Genomic DNA, 23,405 nt, shown 5'->3' on the forward strand with positions numbered 1-23,405 from the left:
GACTTGCTGAATCACAGAGTTCATTCACAGCCTCTTGCCAGAGAATAATATGCTGAATGCAAAACTTGCTATAGCAGCAATAAAAAAAAAATGAAATCAGATAATACAAAAAATAAAAATAAATAAAATAATAAATAGACAAAATACTAATAAAAGACTTGTCAAGGTCAAGCAGATGAATGGTAGTGTGACTTCATATGCCACAAATTTTAAGTATTAAACTTCCCCACATGAAAGCTTACTTTGACTTCCCCTGATGTTTCAGTGATAATAAGGACACCAAAAGCAGGGAATTCAAGTAATATTCTTGCATTGTCTTTAATTACTCCCATGGGTGTGAAAACTTCAGAACAGTATAAAATAGCACCAAGGGCAAGAGCTACCAAGGGATGGAGGTTCCTGAATCTCTCCTAATTCCAGCTTCAGAGATGCAATCTCTGCATGACTGTGACTTGATCTTGAATGTATCCAATCCAAAGGCATTTTAGGTGCTGTAACACTGAAGTTCTTGAAGTATCACAAATTTATTTTCTGAAAAAGAAAAAAAATAATAATAATAAACACTACAAGCCGTGATGCTACCAATGAAGCAATTTGGACTTAATTGCTAGCTAGATGCCTACACACACCAGTGCAGATAAATCACCCTTCCTCTAAAAGTGCATCTGCTGGCTTTGCCATCATCTATCCAATGCACTTGGTAGCTGGCATCACAGAACAGGAGAGGGGATGACTCCTGCTGCAATTTAGCATCAAAGGCAGACTTTGGCCATGCCAGATGATTTGCTGTGCCCAAAATTCACTTGACGTATGACTGGGTAGACTTGTATGCTCTTTACTGCCTTGTGTCCAGCAGTTGAGACTTCTGTGCTGGAAATCTGAGGGATCTGCATGCTCTAAGCTGTCTTACCTGCCACATCTGTCACCTGAAGGAGTCATCCTGACCTGCTTACTTAGAGCACATTTAATGCATCTGACCATGCACAAATCTAGCCAGCTGCTAACCTCCATGCAGGAGGATTAAGCCCTCCTTGAACTCTGTGGGAGTCTTTCATATAATAAAGCATCAATTAAAAAAAAAGTTAGGAAAAAAGGCCTAGGTAGCTGAGGAGGGATGTCTTATGAAAAGGCAGCTACATTTTAGCCCTGTTCTTGGATTCACCAAGGGGAAGTCATGCTCAACCAACCTTGTTGCCTTCTATGATGGCATCACCAGCTGGGTAGATGGGGGGGGAGCAGTGGATGTCAAGCAAGGCTTTTGATACTGTCTCCCATGACATCCTACTAGGAAAGCTGAGAAAGTGTGGGATAGATGAGTGGACGTCAAGGTTGGTTGAGAACTGGCTGACTGGCCAAGTTCAGAGGGTGGTGATCAGAAGAGCAGAGTCTGGCTGGAGGCCTGTGACTAGCGGTGTTCCCCAGGGGTCGGTGCTGAGTCCAGTCTTGTTCAACATCTTCATCAATGACCTTGATGAGGGAATAGTGCCTGCCCTCAGCAAGTATGCCAATGACACAAAGCTGGGGGGAGTGGCTGACATGCCAGAAGGCTGTACTGCCATTCAGCGAGACCTGGACCAGCTGGAGGGATGGGCAAGAAGACACCAAATGAGATTTAATAAGAGCAAGTGTAGAGTCCTGCACCTGGGAAGGAACAACCCGAAGTATCAGTACAGGCTGGGGGACGACCTGCTGGAGAGGAGCTCTGAGGAGAAGGACCTGGGGGTCCTGGTAGACGACAGGTTGACCATGAGCCAGCACGGTGCCCTTGTGGCCAAGAGGGCTAATGGGATCCTGGCATGCATTAAAAGGAGCGTGGCCAGCAGGTCAAGGGAGGTGATCCTCCCCCTCTACTCTGCCCTAGTCAGGCCTCATCTGGAGTACTGTTCTGGGCTCCCTGGTACAAGACAGGGATCTCCTGGAAAGAGTCCAGCGGAGGGCCACAAAGATGATACGGGGCCTGGAGCATCTTCCCTATGAAGAAAGGCTGAGAGACCTGGGTCTGTTCAGCCTGGAGAAGAGAAGACTGAGAGGGGATCTCCTCAATGTATATAAATATCTGAGGGGTGGGGGACAGAAGGATGTAGCCAACCTCTTCTCAGTGGTTTGTGGGGATAGGACAAGGGGCAACAGCTGCAAGTTAGAGCACAGGAAGTTCCGCACTGACATGCGGAAGAACTTCTTCACCGTGAGGGTGACGGAGCATTGGAGCAGGCTGCCTAGGGAGGTTGTGGAGTCTCCTTCTCTGGAGATATTCAAGGCCTGTCTGGACACTTACCTGGGCAACCTGCTTTGGCAGGGGGGTTGGACCCAATGATCTTTCGAGGTCCCTTCCAACCCCTACAGTTCTGTGATTCTATCCAATCTTCAAACTAGGATGGAAATCTCCTTTTCTCTTCTCTTCTCTTCTTTCCTGCTGTGTAATCCTGCCAGGAACAGTGTTTTCTTATGATACTGCAGTGAATAAAACCTAGAACTAGAGAAATGTGAAAACTCAGCAAGAGAAGTAAAGTAGAGAGACAATTCTTCCCAGCTATAGCTGAAATGGAGGCTTATTGGGTTTCCAAGGCATTCTGGCCTTCAGACTCTAAATAAATCTTTATTGTTTTTATTATATATCTGAAAGAAAAGAAACTGCTGAGTAATAACAAAGAATTTGCAGACCTGTTTGTACAACCTGAATCCCTCATTTAGGGAAGTTTATTGGGTGATCAAGGACTCTTGGGAGAAGAGGTGATGCAGTCCTCTCTCACCTCCTGGACTGCTCAGAGCTTCCCATAATGTAGCTATGACGCTGTCACTTCACATATGCACAAAACAGTGATGTGCAAAAGAGAGTACGGCTTTGTTATACAGCCAAATACTTTGAGATGTGATGAGATCATTCAAGGCAGATTTTGACCAAAAGTAGCACTCCTACCACAACAGATCTTAACAGGGACCCATAGCCATCCAACTCCTTCTATGTTTGAAGTCAGTTAATGCCTTATAAACTTACAACCTCTTTGAGATGGCCTGCATTGCTAACGCTTTTCAAACTGGTAGAGAGGAATGGAAATCTGCCATGCCTCAATGCTCAGCAATCAAAATACTTATGGAAATCCTTCCCCCAGAAAAGAACAAACAAAAATCTTCCCTTCCCTTCCCGAAAGCTCTATACTGATACTAGACAGCATTTGCAAACATAGTATAAAATAGAACTGAGTTTTTGGTGTTACTCCATCTTCTGATGTTGCAAAACAAATACATTATGCCTAGTTTTAGGGCAATTCTGGGGAGTCTTACAGAGCTCCTTTTCAGGCAGTGCTCATGTCAGCTTCCATGAGCTTCAGGATTTCATATTTCTCTTGCACATCATGTGATTTCAGATGAAACAAGGTTCCTTGACAGTTATGCTCAATATCCTATTTTAGGAGGAGGCTTTATTTTTCTTTTTGTGAAAGGAAGAAATAGAAGGAAAGGTGAAAGGGAGAACACCATGCTAATCTCAGATTTAGTGTCACAGAAAGTAAGCAGTGCTATTTTAGGAAGCTGTTCAGGCACAGGATTCCCTTAGTCTGTTAATTCATTTGAATAAAGCATAAGCTAACCCCTCTCTTGACGTGTCGGTCACAGTGGACAATCCTCTTCTCTGCACACACATGCAGACAGTGACATCGAGCTACAATGAAAGCCACCACAATGTTTGGAAGTACAGCTAGGTATAAATGACTCACTAAGCCTTTAATACTTCCGTGAACAGTGAGGCTTATGTCTAAATGAAAATGACATGATCCTTCTTCGAAATGCAAGGAATAAGTCCTTCTTTACTGCTCCCCCCATCCATGTTGTTGTTGTTCTTGACTTCTGAATAAGATGGTGCCTGTGGAGAAGCAAAGTAAGGGTTGGAAACCCCTTAATTTATTTCAGATGTGTCTAATGAGACTCCACCTCTCCCCACATAACCTCACATCTATGATAACTGGTGTCAGTGCATTGATCACCTGAGGCAGCTGGAGTAAAATCAGGTTTCTACCACACATGGAAAATCTGATGCTGATGTTTGCAGAGGTTCTGGTCTCTGTGGGAGCCTGCAAAGCTGAGTTATGCACTATGGAAGTGCAGCATTTTTTCCCCATCCTGTGCAGGGGGTGCAGGCCTAACATCCTCTCACAGTGGGAGAGGGAGAAGGGACATGTTCTAGGCTTACTAATTTCACTGTGATACTGAGGAAAATAAATCAGACAAAGCAACAACATAGCCCCTGTGAACAGCAATGCTGAAAGAGCCCTGCTCTGCCTGAGCTGACCTGACCATGGTCCCACATAAACATCAGAACTAGTGTGCTGGGAAAAGAGAATTCCTGGTCATCTAATAAAGACAACAGCACAGATGAAATCTAGCATGCCCGGGCTGGCATTTAACCATGTTACCAAAGCAACCTGCAGCCTGTAAACATCAGGAAACAAATCTACTTAAGGTTCCTGCTGACTTGTGCCAGTGGGGAAGCTGCGGGGCAGCAGAGGTCAACTGGAGGAGCCCAGCAGGGTGGTGGGCACCCAGCTTCCCTGGCAGCAACCTGCCTGGGAGGAGCACAGCCCTGGGGCAGGGGAGGGCTTCTGTGGTACAGCCAGGGGATGCGCTGATTCAGGGTCACCCCTCAGCCCATTCCAGCCCATCAGTGAGGCTGCCAGACAGCAGAAATTTCAACAAAGGTCTAACAGCACCGTGGTACTACTTCTGTGAAGAGTGACTATGCCTTGAGTGCATGAAGGTGAGATTAGCTACAGTTCTCTACCCTGCTATTAGGGCATGCGACACCAGACCTGTAACATACTATAGCAATGTGTTGAGATTCCAGAAGTACTTCACTGAGTGACTCAAACGTAGCTAGTGTGTATATTCAGCGCATCTCAGAAGAGAGGCTCATTCCTTTGGAGGTTCCTGTGTTGACATTTTTAGTATATGATGTAAGAATTCAAGGGCAGTCCATCATCAGATCACAAAGGCGACCTCCTTATGCTTTACAGGTAAAGAGAGGTCAAGGTTTTCCTTTTTAAAGATAATTATTTTTATTGTTATAAGATTAGCATGTTCTTGTTTGTCAGATTTTTGGTTAGAGTTGTAGGGTGTTTAGAAAAGTCACCTTACCATCACTAAATATGACATCACCTTGATAAATGTTATTGTCTTGTCAAGTCAATATGAGATTATACAGTTTGAGATTGAGATTCTTCAGAAATTCAATCCACATGTCATGCCAACACCACCTGAGGGATCTAAAATACTTCGACTTAGATCAAAGATAACATGCCAACTCAGATCCTATTGGAGACCATAGAGTTTAGTTCATTTTCTTAAAGAAGAATAATTAGAAATATCTGACATTACACAATAGTTCAAAGTATTCACTCAAAATAGGAATAAATAATAATAATAAAGATCATAATAACACATTTGCTTTGAAATCTACACTTACACAGCACCTTTTACGTAAAGACTAACTCAAGACTGCAGAGTGATGATTTAACAAGCAAGAATCACTCTTCCCACAACTTCAGCATAGACACACATACGCAGTGGAAAGGAGGATCCACATCACACCACATCAGAATACTGTGAGGTTGGACATAAACTACAGTGTCTCTGCAAGTGTGGGGGAATTCAGACAAAGGGAAGTTATTAAGCCAAAATAGAATTTGGTCAGGAAATGAGGCTGACTCACTCTCCCAACAATTATATCATCTTCTTCTAACTTTTCCTGAAAAAGATTAAAATCTACTGTTTTACAAGACATTGGTTTACATTGTCACGATATGCCCCTACCAAGCAGGGAAGTTGGCATTTTAAAAAACTCTCAAACAGACAGAAATAAAAATAAAATTAAAATAAATTTTCCCTGAAAAATTCACAAGTTTCTGTTGTCTGTGCCTACTGTCTTAAGAATAATCCTACCTACACTTGATACAATGGCAAAACCAACCCTGATGACAACACTGTAGTGCTGGGCCTCGAGACTCCTACTCTAGTTTTCTGCTGTCAGAAGTATCCTGTTGAATGCTTCTGTAAATGGATATGCACAAAACTACAGATGACAATGGCAAACAAAAAGGTGACTATGTCATAAATATTCTTTCAAAAATCATGAATGGCATGGAGATATATAATCTTCAAAACTGTTTCCAATACATCACTCTTTCCATATGCCTGTGCATATTGGCTGAAATCTTCCAAGCACTGTCATTACAAGGGAATTTTATGAACATTAATTCAGTAGGTGAATGGCTAATACAGCATTTTTGCTCTCTAATAGCATCCACATTAATGCTGAAAATAGCAAACTGAAAACATGTTATCTTGGAACCCATATCTGAATCAATAAGGTGATCCAATTTGTTTGTTTGGAGCAGCTTGGTCACTGAGCTGTGAAGCTCTGGCTCCAGCTTCTGACATGTTTCTGACATTTTAATTGGAAATCCTTTTAATCTGCTGGCCCATATACAATTAACTTCCTCTGGTAATATATTCACCTTTTAACTAAAATCATTGTGGATAACTAGAAGGAACTGCTATATCTTCATTATGCATTAAAAAAAAAATGAAGAAATCATAACACTTTACTCAGTGTTTTCATTAAGAAAAGTAATGGAATAAGTTAAGAACAATCATTTGGATACATATCCTCCAAAGTAATTCTGTCACTAAATTGTTCTTCTAACATAGAAGGCTTTGTAGATGTAGACGCTAAGACCACTTAAAGCAAGAAGACCGTTAACCTTAGATTTAGTAACCTAGTTGGATTATCTGAGAGGAAATTGTTAATTATTGCTTGTGAGGCTCTAGAAATAGCCTCAATCTGATGTAACTAGTGCTTAAAAATAAAGCCATTTGCACTGTTAGCAGAGAAATCAAATTATCCCTAAAAAAGGGGATCACCTGTTAGGCATACCCTCCATTCTGCACCTGGGCTGACAGGGCTGACACCTGGGCTCCCTATGCAGAGAGCAAATAAGAGATAGCATTTCATCCAACTCAGCTACTCCCAATAAACAAACAATGTAAGAACTGTCTGAATAAAAATCGCATCAATTAGAGAAGACTATTTCTGTGCGGATTTTTTCTTAGAATTTATACAGAAATAGATCAGTTCCTTCCTTGCACACTTGCTGCAGAGGCTTGTTTGATAGCACATACTTCTCTCCCAAGGCCATTACCAGAAAAGTCAGCTACTCACATGATGTCCCTTCACGTCATTTTAAATCTATTATTTAGTTAATCCAAATATTTAATTAGACATTTCAATATTAAAGCAATTTGCAAGCTTCCTATGTACTCAGCAACAATTATGTATCAGCTTAGTAATAGAAGAATGACTAACATTTAGTTGAAATTCTCTCTAAAGACTACTGTGATATGTTTCAAATTGTTGATTTGTTTTTGCCTTACCAGACCTGGTAAGAAACAAAGACTTTGTAAATCTGTTTTTTGGGGGTTGTAATTCTTCTTGCTTTGTAAATGCCAGCGTATCATTTTGCAGCACAGTGACATCACAACAGAGCAGTATGTAGAGATTGCTCTGCATGCCCGCACCATAACATAGCAAAACAAAGTTTCTGTGAGCAAGAAAATAGTTTCCAGGGCATTAACCTTCAATTGCAGGCTCCAGGATGTAGACTCACCTTGGTAAAACCAGACTGATCCTATGAAAGCTGAGGCTTCAGCCAAAGCACTTGTTTGTAGCAGGATACTTCGTAAGAACAGAACCAGACAAACAGGAAACACTCTCTCTGTCATCTAAATAATAAGCACCTTACCAGACTTCTATTCATACAGAAGAAGTCTAGTAATTAATGGATTTATGATTACAGGGTTCGGGTCCTAGCTGAGAGGTAAGAACCACTTGGTTCGACCACTGAGAGTTAAAAGTTTGTGGAGGAAAAGAGGGATCGGGCCACAGGAGGATGGCGCAGACGAAGGAGGGAGAAGCAACAGCATGGTGAGGGAGTGGTGGCTCGGGTGCAGGACCTGCGAGCCTTGCATGCCTGTGGCTTCTTGTGTCACTGGAACTGCATGGTGAAGAAGTAGGTAAGGAATTCAGCTGTGCGTCATTTACTTTATATCCAGTAGCATCTCAGAAAACTCTCCCCTGAGAAGCAATTTCAAAATACACTTACAGCACTTGAACGCAATACCTTAAAGCAATTACAAATACCAGCTAGTAAAAGAGTTGGCAGATGCTCACAATCTTTCAAAAATCAGAGATAAGGAAATGCTGGCTCTCTTTGTTTCTGCCTCCAAAAATTAGCTTCTCCAAGCACCACACATTTGTCCAGTCTGCCAGCTATCCTACTAATATTTTCAAATTCATTTTGGCCAAGGGATAGCAAAGAGAAGGAGCAGCCATTTTGTTTCCTTCACAGCTAAAGTAGGAAAATCTTACATGAGTCAAAACTACTCAAGGGTGCCCATGTGATTGGTGACAAGGGAGGCAGATAGAGGCTGGGCCCTGTACTGAGAGCCTCTCCCGTATTGACCCCCCCCCCCCCCGCCTGCACCTCCCCTTCTCTCTTGCTGCCAAAACTTGGGCATCCTCAGCAAAATCTGGGAAATGTTCCCCAACACAGTGCTGAAGTATGTAAGATCATCAAACTGCCTTTATCTTCTTAGCCATTACCACTCATGGATTTGAAACCTGGTTAGGGTAGAGAAAGGTCTTCCTTCCATGTACTCTACCCAGTTTTCCCACAGGTAATAATTTAATAATTAGTCTTCCAGATAACATTATAAGTGGATTTCTAGAGAAGTTATAAACAAAAATCTACATTTGTCCTTGCAGGGTAATATTCTGGATGCTATGAAACAAGAAACTACCAGCTTCATCCATCCTTGGATGTTTTTTCATTATCACTTTTGTGGTAGGGACCTAGTCAAAACTGAATGTAGGCAAAATTAAGCAGGTGCAGGCAGAAGAGAGTCATTTGTATGCCAAATGCTCATGTGTCTAAGACTTCCTTTACTTGTATGGTGTTCTTCAATGGTGTCTTTGGTCTACTAAAGCAGAAAACAGTCTTTTGTTCTGGCATTGAGAGAGGTATGCTTGAACAGAGAATTGTGTCGCTTATAGCCATTACATTATTTTCACTTCAGTGCTTTAAATAATCTGAAAGTCTGTGAAGAAGGAAAAAGAAATACAGAAAATTCTAGCACATTTTATCCTGCAAAGAACTGGTTAAAGTATGTGTCTGTTCCTAGGTAGTAAGCTAAAGTAAGCTTCATTTTGCTTAGAAGCAAGACCAAATGCCCTGGAAAAGGCAATAAGTATTTGCTTTATGAAACAGGGTTCCTTTCACAGCTTGGGCTTCTGTCAGGGCAAGTTGGTATAGTTTTCTAATTAAAAATAAATAAATAAATAACTGACTTAGAAATCCCTCCTGTACACTGGGGAGAGGACAAGTCATAGGGTTTGGATGCAACGTAAAGTGCAAATCAGCCTTTCCACCTTCAATGCTAAATACAATGCTGATCTCTGATTTGTCTTCCTTAAAGAGTTATGGAACAAATCAGAAAGAAAGACTCCTAAGGAAGAAAATGGACTTAATTTTTTTGGAAAACTCTTAACTCATTAGAAAGATGCACTGACTATTATACTGAGCAAGGGACTATGACAAACGGTACTGTCAAGTGAGCATACTCAGTATGAATGAGAAGACAGAAGAACTGAACTGGAAAACCCACACACCTTAAAGTTGTGTTTAATGGACAGCAACCTACTGTCTAACCATCACTTTTAGGAAAGTATGCAACTTCTTCAGGAGAAGAGGAATAGTGATGCAGGATCAGGCACTGGTTGCATTGATCTTAATGACAACATATTTAATTATTTCAGTGGGGAAAGGATCGGGCCTGTAGGTGAAAGCATGAAAATTTATCTCCATACTAATGAACCAACATCAGCAGGAAAGAAAGCCTGTTGTGTGAAAACAGCTAATTGTAAATGCAAGTCTAAAAGTAATTTTGCATTTATGTTTGCAAAAAGACAGGCAAGACATGAAAAACAAGCCTTTCAGCCAAGAAAAATGGATATTAATTCAGTTCCCCAGCTAGGGCATCTGTGCAAACAATACCATCCTCAGGCAGTTAAAACAGAGAACACCATAGCTAATAGGGTAATGTTGATTAACACCTGACCACTTCACAGGGAGTGAAGAATAGATTTGGCAGATTAGCAAAATGAAACGATGTCACCTAAAAAGCCATTTCACACTCAGTGCTTCTACAAGAATGTTCAAGGTTTGAACATTTTTCTTAGCCAAAACTGGAGTGTTTGACTATTTTTGTGAGGTTAGAAAAAAAAGATTATTATTTGGTAAATCTTAATATTCCATGTAGATCATTTTTAAACTAACTTTGCTTTTAACCATTTAAAAAGCTGGAGCTCTTTTGCTGTAGACCAAGTTAATTTTTCAGCTATGAAAATATTTTTACACAAATGGGTATTTAATAGCTTAAGAACATTTTCATAATGTTTCTCAAAAGTAGGAATTTAATTAAATCAACTGATGGTCACGAATAATTTCAATATAAACTATTTTTAATGTTCAGTAGAAAGATTTCTAATCAGATCAGCTCTGGTCCCATACAAGACGATTTTGACAAAATTCTGAGAAAATCAGTTACAGCACCTGGAGACCTCGCTGCAGCACGTTACATCATGCCAAGAACTTGCAGGTGTGATTAGCTTCTTCTTTGAAAGACTAAATTTGAAAGTAGTGGCCCTTAGAAACATGTAGGAAAGTGAGACTGTCTTTTTTTTTTTTTTTTTTTATCCTGCACTTTATTTATTTATTTGTTTATTTATTTTACAGACAGAGACTTCTGTTGCCCAGGAGCATTTAGTTTGTAGAAAATATGATTCATCTGTGTTCACATTTAGTTCTGGTGGTTCCACTTTGGTAGGGAAATGAACACCATGTGTTGAACACTGATATTAAAAAAAAAAATCAGAATCTGAAAAAAATAGCCTAAGAGATCTGGTCTTACCCCATTGCTAGGAGGACTGGAGATTTGTGGGACCAGAATAGTTTCTGTCTTATGTTAAGGTCTGTAACTAGATTGACAGGAGTTGAAGTAATCAGAACCCTTTAGATATTTTCAGCATCATGCATATATGTTGTCTACATAGCCTCAGACTGACCTCAGTTTGAGGTTAACTTGAAGTTTGTTGCAAGTCAATTAAAAAAAAAAAAAAAAGAAAAGAAACACAACTGTGTTAGGTAACTGCCAACAGCTGAGCAGGGCAGAATCCCGTCATGCAGACTGGGGCTTTTCTGAGCCTCCAACAGCCAACTCAAGCCATTCCTCGGCTGCTCAAAGGAGCCTATTCACAGTCCAGCAAAACACAGATGGTTTTTATTTACAGCTTGCCAGTATCATCCAGACTAGCAGCTAATTGAAACTGTACTATTTTCATGCTTGATCTTTGCTGAGCTATAAATGAAGAGCCTTGAAAAAATATTTTCCCTCATACACTTATACAGTGCACCTTATATTTGCCCTCCTCAAATTCCCAAGAAGTTACCAAGCAGTGCCAAAAGCTCCTTAAAGATTATGGACGACTGAATCATCACAGAATGATTTTTGAGTGACCTAGGAAAGCATTTTATATAAGAGGCTTCGTGGATTGAGAGGGGAAAATGTATGCAAGCCCTTCTAGCATAGGTTGGGAACTGAGTGTAGGATTAAAGCTTGGAAACTGTTCATTTTGATTTGTTCCAATCCCAGCTTTGCTGGGTGAGTCTGAGAAATTCTGGCAAACAGCTGTGTGAGAGACTGCCGTCACAGGAAATAAGGAACCACTGTAGGATGCACAGAATACCTCTATCAACTTTGTTTCTTAAAAAGAAACTGAAGCCCAGGAGCCTACCCCAGCTTTTATACATGCTGAGTTCTTGCAGGACTCTGCTGTTAATTAGGTTTGCAAAGCAGGACAGAAAACAGAATTTATGTAAGGCTGTGGATGTGGAGATTGGTAAATTTTAAGTTGGTCTGCAGGAAAATTGAAAGAAAAATAAGAGTGAGGATTTATTGTGTGAGAGAGACTGCTATCTGGAGTCACGTAAGGCTGCCAGTAGAAGATAAAAATACAAAACACGCTTGAAGTAAAATAAGCATGCAAGAATCTCACTACAGAATGACAATTATTTTCTTCATATAGGGAGAATTTTTTAGGCAAAAAATGTGCTTCTTCACTATCTCCTAACTAGGTAAATACATAAAATTCTCTTGTCCATTTTATTTACATGCTTATTGTTATTGCTGTTAAGAATGAACCATAAACAGAGATCTGCAATCCTAGGCACTGTGGGGATGAAGAGGAGGAGGCAGTCCACACCCTGAACTGCTTACAGTAAAAACAGACAAGACAGCCAAAAATTAGAGAAAGGAGATAAAATACACCAAAAAAAAAAAATCTATGGCAGCAAACACTGGTATTTTCACAGTTGTACTGTCTTCCCAAGCCCTGGTTGCACTTGGGGTAGGGGCAGGAATATGATAAACTAAAGGGATAGACATGCACATATGCACACACACACACACACACACACACAAAAAAAAAAAAAAAAAAAAGAGAGAGAGAAGCAAAGGAGGGAGTGAGAGAAGGAAGGCAAGCTAGAGGGAGAAAGCTGAAACCATCAGGGGCATATCCAGGGAAACAACAGTGAAGAGGCTTGGATGAGGTGAGCATCATGGTAAATAGCTGCTTGGCATCAACTTGCCAAAACTATAGCTAATATTATCAATGTTGATGAGTCTCAGCTCACTTTGTCTGTGGCTGTTGGCACAAACGCCCAGTTACAACTCCAAAGGCCATACATTTGGAAGAGCAGGAGATCCTAATCCTGCAGACAGATATGATTTTTCCCTTATGCATTTCTAAATATGGAAAGAATTGGAAACATTTTTCTCTGAGTATCTTATTCTCCAAAAAATGAGGTTTGGGGCTTAGACAAAATTACACAGAAATCCATGGCAAATTCATGAAATTGTTTCAGCTAGGGGAAAAGGAATGTGTTTATTTAAGTTCAAATGTTTTACTTTGACATTTTTAAACAAAAAAAAAAAGTTACCTGTATTTATTTTAAAATTAATTAAACTTTACCTTCATTTCACTGGGCCTCATATGAATTTGTAAGATACTGACTAAGCCTAAAAATCATTATGCAATGTCCTGGATGCAAGACGAGCCTTGTACTATTTGCCAGCAAACAGAGGAGTGCAATGAAAAGTTTGCAGTTGTGCTAAGCACAGCAGACAGAATTTATCTTCAGCGCTACCTTCCAACATGCATTTTACATAATATGTTGCTTTTCTGTTCCTTTTTTCAAGGTGATTTGGACAAATGTACACCTGATCAGTTGATCTGGACAATTCTTCTCATTCATCACCCAGTATGCTTGCTTACCCCAAAACACACACATACACAATGTACTTTCAGCTTTTCAGAAACTGGGCGTTTTCCCTCAAATACTGGAGAAAATCGAAGTGGCTGCCTGTTGTTCCACAGGTTGCCAGATTCAAGGTGAGAGGAGAGGGCACTCTGAAGATGAGCTCTTTCTATGGAGAGTACCTTTCCAGAAATATTTTTGCACAGAAAACAGAGGGTTCCTAAACACCATGTGAGCGGTTCTTTATTTCCATGGTCTCACACAAGCAAAGGGGCAGGCTTTAAGGAGCCATTTCCATATTAGGTTTAAGTTTACTGGTCAAAGACGATACCCTAAGTTACACCCAGCAATGAAATCCAAACAGGTGTAGCACTAAGTGCTACCTGCAAGAATGCCTGGTCAGCAAGCCAGCAGTGACATGCCACTCCAGCTGTAAGTAATCTTAACCTGGGGCCAAACTATGCAGGGCCTGAACTTTGTTCTGCACTTGGCACAGAGTAAATTGGCAATCTAACAGACAAAGACTTTGCTGTCTAAATTTAGATGTGTTGCTACAATGAGAACAACCAATATGTTGATTATGGACTAAGGGAGTGTAGAAATCACAGCCTTCCCCTCAAAACTGCTTGGATCTGGCACAAGTCATGTTTTGATGATGTTTCTGTTAATTTTAAAGATATTATTCGATAAAATTGGGCCTCACCATGACAGAAACAAGCTTTAATGGGTGGTGGAAGGAGAGTGGGACAATATTTCTGTAAGACTTCAAGAACCCTTCTACTATGAACAGATTAGAGATGAGGTCACCCATGCTCAGATCAATGATGTAGACATCAAGATAACTGTGAACTTCAAGAGGCACTTGAAGTTGCAGTCTATAGAGTTGCAGAAAGTCTTTCAAACCCTAACAAGGAGTCTGCATGTGATACATGGTTGTTAAGAAACCAATGAAGGATTCAAAGAGAAAGAGAGATGGATGAAAATCACATGCACTTTTTTCTTTTTTTTTTTTTTTTTTTTTTTTTTCAGACAGACCAAGGGGGAATAATGAAGAACACCATAGAGGAAACCACAGTAGTAATCACCCAACCACTGGTGAGTTCCTGCACCAGAATCTAATCAAGGAGGCTCCATGGCAAACATGACTTCCAAACCTGGACCTAGGGCAAGAATTTAGTGACTCTTGTTATACTTGCCACACAGAGACAGCAAACAGAAGACAGTAAAAAGAAAAGTAAAAAGAAAAAGAAAGAGAAAGGGAAAGAAAAAGAGAAAGAGAAAAGAAAAAAAGATAAAGAAAAACAGGGAAAAAGGAAAAAAAAAAAGAGAGAGAAGAAAAGGAAGAAAAAATATAAAAGATATAAAATATAAAAATATAAAAATATAAAATATAAAAATTCTCTCAGCCTGGCTGAGAGAATTTTAACAAATTTTGTCATTATACATTGCATGAAGGGAGGAATCCAATGAAGCGACAAAAAGAGATATCTGATTCTACCCAAGCTTCAAACATGGTTTTCTGATGGCTTTCCTTAGTTGCTGCCTACATTCATATACCTGTATGTATAACTCACTTTTCAGATGCAATCACACACTTCTGCCCACCAACTTACAAAATAAAAGGTATGCAGATCAGTGTAAAATGCAAGTGAAGGTGAAAAAATATTGGAGAAAGTCGAAAAATCATGTACAGATTCATTCATTATATTTTGATTCACATTTAACTCAGATAAAAATGTTATTGGTTTAGCTACTTCACAATGGACTAATGTTCAAAATGGCACTTGAGAATGAAGTAATTTATTACATTTAAAATTAAAATTAAGGGAAGTCCAAGATATAAACCAAATACTTACTACTCACTGGCAGAAATCAATTTATTTATTTATTTTGAGATAGATTTTCATAAAATATGCAGCATTCTATTAAAATAGTATAAAAAATAAAAGAGAGATTGATTACTTCCTCAGGTAGTGCACAGTGATATAGCTGTGGTCATTTTTCAATCATGCAGAGTGGAGAAAAAAAAAAAACTGTTTCTAATTATAAGGAAGAGGTTTCAGAAAAAAAAAAAAAAGAAAAGGAAAAAAAAGCTACACTCACAAGTAAGTTACACTCAGAAAAATATTTGGTGGGGTTTACACAAGCTCATAAATGTGTAGAGGTTAACCATGATGAATAAGCAACTGAGAAGTCTTTTCCAAACAAACTAGCATCCTTTGCCTTTTTATCTGTCAATCCTCAGAAGTAGACATTGTGAGTTAACCTGCCATTGGTGGAGTTCAGGTTTTTCAGAGTCTCTCTTCTACCTTGCTTCTAGCTGTTTGTTTTTGTTTTCGTTTTCGCTCTTTCCTTAGAACTAGATTATGTCTGTCCTACAGACATAGCAGGCAATGTCTGACCTAATCAAGATGCTGTCATTTAGTGAACAATATTGGTGGTAGGTGGACAGTTGGATTAGATGATCTCAGAGGTCTTTTCCAACTTTAATGATTCTATGACTCTATGACGTGCATCTGATTAAGTTGTTTTACCTCACCTTGTATTTAGTGTTGAGGAATAGACACTTCCATAACCTGATTCCTCTCGTCCACATGTAGATTTCTAAAAGCATCCAGATGCATTGTGTTCAAAATGGCAGAAAAGAAAAGGTCTCCTTTCTGGCCAGTGACTGGACAGGGGAGGCCTGGGAGATCAGCTAATAGACATGAGACAAGAAAACAGTTAAGAGACTAGATGCATAAATTGCAGATACATGAAAGAGGAACACTGTCTTGAAAATACAATTTTCTTCAGTGTTTCAGAAGCAAACATATTTTGTCCCTGGCATTGTGTAGCTATTTTCCTTTTCAGCTACAACATCATAGTATTAAAAGGTAAGACTTTATTCTTCTTCTCAAAGACAATTCTCTGGATTTCAAAATCTGTTCCCCAAGAAAAACAAAAGAATTATTTTCTATCACCTGAAAATTGGATTAGAGGGTGCTCACAACAAGACATCCAGTTTATTAGAATATCATCCACTGAAAGAAGAAACACGACGGCAACGTATGTACGATAAGTTGTAAGGTTTTTCACCCTGCATTTCAGCCTCAGGCTTCAGCCTCAGGGTCATCGTTTTTAATAACATATCTACAAGCGACTGGAAGTCTCCAGGCAACCACCATGTTGCATTTGGTCACTAAATAAAATTATCAGATGACAGAAGAGAAGAAAAAAAGATAACCTGAGTAGATGACAAACCCCCATTCATTTGTCATGATTCAGAGGATACATTACTTTGAGTTGGACTTTGTACATACTTATCAAGTATCTTAATGCAGTTATTAAGTACAAGGTCATGACAGTATTAAATATGAATTGCTGTGGTACCACACCCAGGTGATATATCTGACATGTAAAGGTCTAGAAATAATCTGATGCTTATCAGAGCTTTGATTAGGGTCAAACACTGATCTGAATGGGGTGGGGGGATAGCTGTAGACATGCAGGATGTTTTCTGTGACCCCAAGAAATCCACATTGGCCACCTCAGGCAATGCTACTTAGAAGGGAGCTATAAATTCTGGGCTGAAGTACAGCCTAATAATCTGCAATCAGGGTTGTTACAGTGTAGTGGTGATGCGATATTTTCTAAACATTAATGAATGTAGTAATTATTGTTAAGCTCTCATTTTGTGTATTAATTTTAAAATTTTTGAGGGTACTGTTCTACTCAGGGGCCAAAGGCCTCTCCAGAAGGACTTTTACTTCCAGTTATTCAGTCTCTGCTTCCAACCTGAGTATTATACTTTGATATTTATAATGAGAGAGTGCATGTGGAAAGAGCAAGTGTTTATACCACCATTCTTAACTGAATCGCTTTCAAGATATGGTTCAGTTCAGACTAGAACAGGGTGAATTTTGTATGGTGTTTTATACAGTTTTGTATGGGTCATTCATTCTTATTTCTGGTTTAAAACAAGCAGTCTTATGAGATCCTGTCTTCAGTTCAATCAGCTCAAATCATACATGTATACCATTCATGTTTTGAATAATACATAGTACTAAAACACAGGGACACATTCTTAACATCCTGATGATTTATATTGCAACACATCACTGTCTTGGCGAGTTGAAATCCACAGCACACAAAACATGAAGGTTCTTTCACATACTGATAATTACTTTTAAATTCTGTAAGATAATCAAGGAAGTGTGAGAAGTCATAAGGCTACATTCTCTTCACAGGATATTAATAGTTCTTGCTTTCTTGCTTTTTCTTTCTCTCTCTTTCTCTCTCTCTCCTTTCTTTCCTGAATGGTCTGTCCCTGGAGAAATACTTCTGTAAATAAATGCTTGATGAAGAAGTAAGAAATGAGTGAGAGAGTTTCAGAAGTTTTCATATTTCCTGCAGATTTTCCTTACCCAGAAGCCACAAATCTGCTGTTCTACATCATCAGGCTTGCAGCAAGTGTGAAAGGCCATCTGTAGCAAATACGCCGTCTTACCTAGTGCTCTTTTTCTTCTAAGAGGAGACATTGAATGATTTGTGAGAATTTTCTTAAATTCCTATTACTCATATCCTTTATGATTTTTCCAAATGAAATGTTATTAAATATGAAATGTTATTAAATGACTAGTGCTCATTTTGAATGTATGACTAGGTTTCTCAAGCACTGGCAGAGGTTTATATGCTCACCTCAAAACACCTCCTTAGTTGGAAATCACTGAAGTCAGGCTATTTGATATCCTTGTGAAACAACAAGTTGTGCTGAGCAAGCACTCTATTCAAAAGCCCATCTTCAAAGTGGATGCTAGAGCCCAGATGCTCAAGTGCACTGAGGTACCTAACTCCACCAGGCTGAGGATTAGGGTCTAAGTGTTTATCTTGGCAGGCATTTCTAGCTGTAAGCCAGGACTGGGTGCAGATGGAGAATTAGCTTCTTTTCCACTTTTAGAAATAAGCATTTGAGCTGAGCACAAAAGCACTATGAAAGTTTCTAAGACATTTGTCTGCACATCTTAAGGATTTATCTTTCTGTTATAGAGAGACTAATACATTTCACTATGTTCACAGCAAAGCACAGTCTTGGCTCTGGCCTTGTTGTGTCCTTTGGGAGCCCACGGCTTCGTTTTTTCAAGCTCAGTGATCTGTCTATATTTCTACCTCAGGCTTCTGATGTGCTTCTTATAAGCTACAATTACAGGTGAACAGGTAAAACAAGAATTCAAGGGCACTGCTAAAATGCTGGGCTCAGCATCCCTCAGTCCCTCATCTATCACCACTTTTGTTTTCCTACATTTAGAACATACCAGCAGTTGAGAAAAAAAGAAAAAGTCATAGAAAAATCATAGAACCATGCCATTCTCTGCCTACTTGTCTGGAACTCAACAGAGAATCTGATTGCTTTCCATTTGCATGAGGAAAAAATAAAAAAAAAAAAAAAAGAGTAATGTTAAGGTCCACAAAATAAGATGTATTCAGATACTACAGTAATGATAGAGAAGGATGTATTCTTGTATGTAAGGAAATAATTTCTGAGCAGTAAAGATAGAAAGCTCCAATAATAAGCTTTGTTTTTCACTCTCCTCCTCCCTCTTCCCATAAACTTAGTTTGGAAAGTGGAATTATATGCATGTTCCTGAAACAATATATTACTCACTCAAAGGCCATAGCTTTCACGGCCACTTTCAGCCAGAAATGTGCTAGCAAGATGCACCTTCACATTCAGTTTCTTGTTACCACTTTTTCTCTCTTCTACTGCACCTGCACCCATTCAGTGTGCAATAAACCACTGTACAGGTGGTATGGACAACAACTAACATGGCAAGAAAAAAATAAAAATGTTGTGAATCTCTGCCCTCCCACTCCATCCTCCTGGTCTAGTTGTGCTTAGATACACAGTGATTTTGCTAGCACAGAATGAGAGGTAATAGTGGGGAATCACAAGGCAGAGGACAGACAGGGAATAATGATTCTTTGAGCTATCTGCCTGCATATCTACATATGGCAGGAGCCGGGGAGGGGCCAGGCATAATCCTCACACTAAAGGGGACTCTTCCTGCTCCATCAGACCTCTGCAATTCTTTTCCTTATAAAGGTAAAATATTCCTTGGTTTCTTTGTGTAACTGTATGCGTATGCTTATGTGTGATAGTAAAAAATGCATGTAGCTAACTGTAAAGGAGACCCTGTATTTTAATATGAAACTAAACAGTTATGAATTTATGATCTCTAACAGGTGAGAAGTTAATTCCAGTATCTCATCAGGGTCATTTGAGAGATTAACTAGTCATTCCTGGGGTATGAGGGCCATTGCCAACTGCTTTGAAAGTAGATGCTTTCTGCAGGAAAGCTGGGGTCATCATGATACCAGATGGCACAACGATGCTGATCTATACACAAATATGAGGGCTCTTGTCCTTCTCTGCCACCAGTCTCTTCCTGCTTTGCACACATATTCTCTGCCATATGATGCAGCAGTCTTGTGACTGTTCAGCCTTTCTTTTCCCCCACATCCACACTCAGGTTTCAGTCAGCTCTGTAATCTCCATCTCTACCAAGTCTCAAAAAGAGGGAAAAAAATGCATTTACAGTTACAATGCTATGTCCCAGACCAGCTCATTTAAAAAATAGCATAAATGGGAGCCCTGCAAAACTCGGTACATTCTATCTCATAAATCCACAAAAATAGTCATTAAAAGGACTGCTTGGGTTCATTTCTTTGTTATCTTTCATATTTTTCTATGCAAGCCTGGAGTTTAGCTGATTTCTGATAACTCCAAACACAATACATAGGCAGGTGATTCCTTCCAGAGGAAGATACCAACGTCATTGCGGAGGCCTGCCTTACACACACTAATCCTTTGAAAACAAAGTATACCTGTATGCAAACAACAGGGATGAAAAGCCCAATGATGCTAGCTGATTGCTTTCCATGAAGTGATCCCAAGCAGGGTGTCCTGGAAGAAGTTATTCTCTTATTATTGCCATGGTAAATCAGCAAAGAAAAATAGACAAAGCCTATATTAATAGCCTGTGTCTCTACTTGAAGTAATGAGAGGTTTGAAATGTACTCCTTCTGACAGATAGAAATAGTAAGAGATTATTTGGCCAAAAAATGATCATTCAGTGACATAAAATTCATGCAGCATTCTTATTACTACCTTTCTGGCTAGGCTGATAGATCATGTGAACAGGCAGGCAGCTTGAAAGAGTAGATGTAGACATACACATGTATATATACATCTAAACTTTGATTTTACAGCAATCAGAGCTAAAGAAATCTTTTGTACTAAGTGCTTTTCAATAAGTATTATTCTTATCTTCTGTTCCCTGTGCTTTTGCCGTATGTTTCCCAGATTCTTCAGGTTTTAGACAAATGAGGGCTATTCGACGCTTGAGTTGCGCTACTTCCTTGTAGCTGCTTGGACAAACTACCAGTTCATCCTCTGAATCAAGTAAGAATGAGCCAGAAAAATTACCAGGACTCCAGAGGGTAAAGTGTCACTTCTTCAATGGGGAGGGCAGGGAGCAGTAGTGACTGATGGTGAACTGAAAACATCTTTCTATTGAACCACCTATTCATTTTCTTTCTCCAGTCCCAACTCAGGGAAAATACCCTCCGCTTTGAGACATGAGGAATTAGCTAAATAGTGCCTCTCAATCCTTGTTGCTGGTTGCACTGGTGTTAAAGATGAAGACTGTGAGAAAGAGGAAGCGCAATCTATTCATTTGAAGAAATAAAACAATGACAACAGAAGAAATCATTTGGATTGTTTCTTCAGTTCTGTTTTCAAGTGCAGCCTCACTGATGGACTTGCTTACAACACAAGCCACTCCCTGTTTCCTCAAAAAGAGTTAGTTCATTGCCTCAGCAGTAGTGCAAGAGCTTCCTGAAGTAGTTTGCACAGCAATCTCATTCTCTGATCATCATGCCAGCTACATTTCCAGAACTCAAGAGGCTGTAGAAACTGCTCAAATGTACATTTGGATAGTGCATGATTAATCCATGACGCTAAGATGACATAAGTCTAAAACAGCTTATGATCCTTACAGAACCTTGTCTTACAAGGAACAGATAGAAAAAACAGACAGTATTTATAGTCAGAGAAATGATCCCCAGATGCTGCTTTAGAGCTGACCCTGCAAGCCAGCAAGTTTTTCATATAGTCCTCAATTTATTTCCACCCAGCCAGCTTTGCATCTTGGATCTCACAGCCCCAGAGACTCCCACCAAACCTTACAGCACCTCTCTCCCAACCCCAGGTGTGGTTCACAGTGCACCTCTGATGAGTCTGCCACCTTCTCTCACAGCCCTACAATCAACTTTGTCTAAACCCCTGAACCACCCTACAATTCACCTCTCCCACCTTTTGAATATTTATGTATTTATATTCCACCACCCTCAGCATGTATACCCATCAGTACATGCACAAATCTTTGTAAAAATCTGCACTCTGTCTCCCTAAGTGCTACCTCCTTCACTATCTACTTGCCAGTTATACCATTGCCAGAGCAATAGCTAGGTGCTGGTCTTGGGACCTACATATTTCTGGTGCTTTTTTGAAGCCCATGACTTCTAGATGCTTGGTTTGAGTATTGCCAATTCTACAAGCCTCCAGCAAGTGCTCTGGGACAGGTCAAACAAAGCATTTAAAGGCAAAGCTAACTTTAAGAGCAGAAATGATGGCATTAAAAGCAAAACAACTGTTCACACACTCATAAATAATCATTTGCCCCAGTGCTTTGACAGACTCAGGTTGATTTCATTCAAAAATCAGCCTTTCAGATGAAGACCTTCATGTCTGAACCTTTCTCCTGCTGTTTTTAATAAGAAACTGCCTTCATTTAGAAACAGGTCTTTCCCAATGCACTCCACAGGGGGAATGTAATTATATGTGATAGAAGTCATGACTTCTAAGAGAAGATATAAGGTATCTGTTTCACTGCCTTCTTTATAGACTTGTGCTTAGATCATTGCTGGTTTAATTAACTTAAATGTTAATTTTCTGTGGACTATAGATTTAAATAAAAGATTTGATGAACAAAATCTAGCTTTTAGATCAATGCAGCAAAACTATTTTTAGTCTAAAAAGGAGAAATTGCTCAATTTAACTAGCTGTTCTCAAATCCTCCTAGCCTGCTTTCACCACCTGATTTTATTCAAACCCAGAGCAGCTCCCGATGAAGCAAGTGACTTGCACAGGATTAGGGGGAATTGTATGACTCTCTTGGTCTTTCCTGCGGCACCTGTATCATCACATTCAGTCCCTACATAATCATACTGCTAAGAGCTATCAGGTTTTACATGCTGCATGTGAGACTGGAAAGTAAATGTTGGTTGTTTTGCCATTTCTTCCCTTTCCCCTCCCCTCCCTTCTCTTCTCCCAAACGTCCTGTATCTCAACAACTGCAGAGCAGCACCCTGCTGCTCTGATCCCACATGCTGGTCAGCAGATCACAGATCAGGTTGACCATCTGCCTATAGCATGGGGAACTGCAGTGTGTGGGAGAAGCCTTGGCAGCTGGGGATTTTCCATCTGAGAGACCATGTGTCCCCAGGACCTTGCAGGAAGTGGCACTTGCCAGCTGCCACGTGTACATGATGTGACACGGCATCACCGCGCTGAGGTGGCCCAGGGAGCAGCTGCTTTCTTTCCCCTTCAGGGTTCTGCAGAGTGAAGCAGTCCTGGGCTCCTTCGTATGATGATATTGGCTTGACTCACCTTTCACACCAGTGTACAGCAGAGCATAAAAACCACAGAAGCAAGCTGCAGTAAAAACCTATTGTCTTCTCTTGTGTCCTATACATTTATCCTGTTTGTATTTGGTCCTAAACAGAAATAATTATATAGAAATAAGTTAACCTCCTGTATGTCTTGGAATTTAGCAACCTACATTGTAAGTCCAGTGAGATTCTGTAGCAGCAAAAGATTTTGACACAACTGCCTTGAGACCCTATGGGAAAAGCTAAAACTACATTTTATTTTTTTTTTTTTAA

At 39.8% G+C, this 23,405-nt stretch overlaps 2 long non-coding RNA genes across 3 annotated transcripts; one reads left to right on the forward strand and one right to left on the reverse strand.

The window, feature by feature from the left end:
* Window positions 1-293: 293 nt before the first annotated feature.
* On the reverse strand, window positions 294-7,863 carry LOC137854218 (uncharacterized). Of its 2 annotated transcripts, XR_011095022.1 has the most exons (6): window positions 7,656-7,863; window positions 5,149-5,255; window positions 3,588-3,859; window positions 2,276-2,473; window positions 1,188-1,578; window positions 294-531 (listed from the first exon to the last, which is right to left on the reverse strand). It is a non-coding gene; the product is annotated as an uncharacterized lncRNA (long non-coding RNA). The 2 variants fall into 2 exon arrangements; XR_011095021.1 differs by lacking the exon at window positions 5,149-5,255.
* Window positions 7,864-7,920: 57 nt separating this feature from the next.
* Window positions 7,921-21,956, forward strand: LOC137854221 (uncharacterized). The gene is made up of 5 exons (XR_011095025.1): window positions 7,921-8,061; window positions 13,363-13,555; window positions 14,451-14,516; window positions 20,764-20,900; window positions 21,004-21,956. It is a non-coding gene; the product is annotated as an uncharacterized lncRNA (long non-coding RNA).
* Window positions 21,957-23,405: the final 1,449 nt, after the last annotated feature.

Source organism: Anas acuta, chromosome 3, assembly GCF_963932015.1.
Source record: "Anas acuta chromosome 3, bAnaAcu1.1, whole genome shotgun sequence".
NCBI classification, from domain to species: domain Eukaryota; kingdom Metazoa; phylum Chordata; class Aves; order Anseriformes; family Anatidae; genus Anas; species Anas acuta.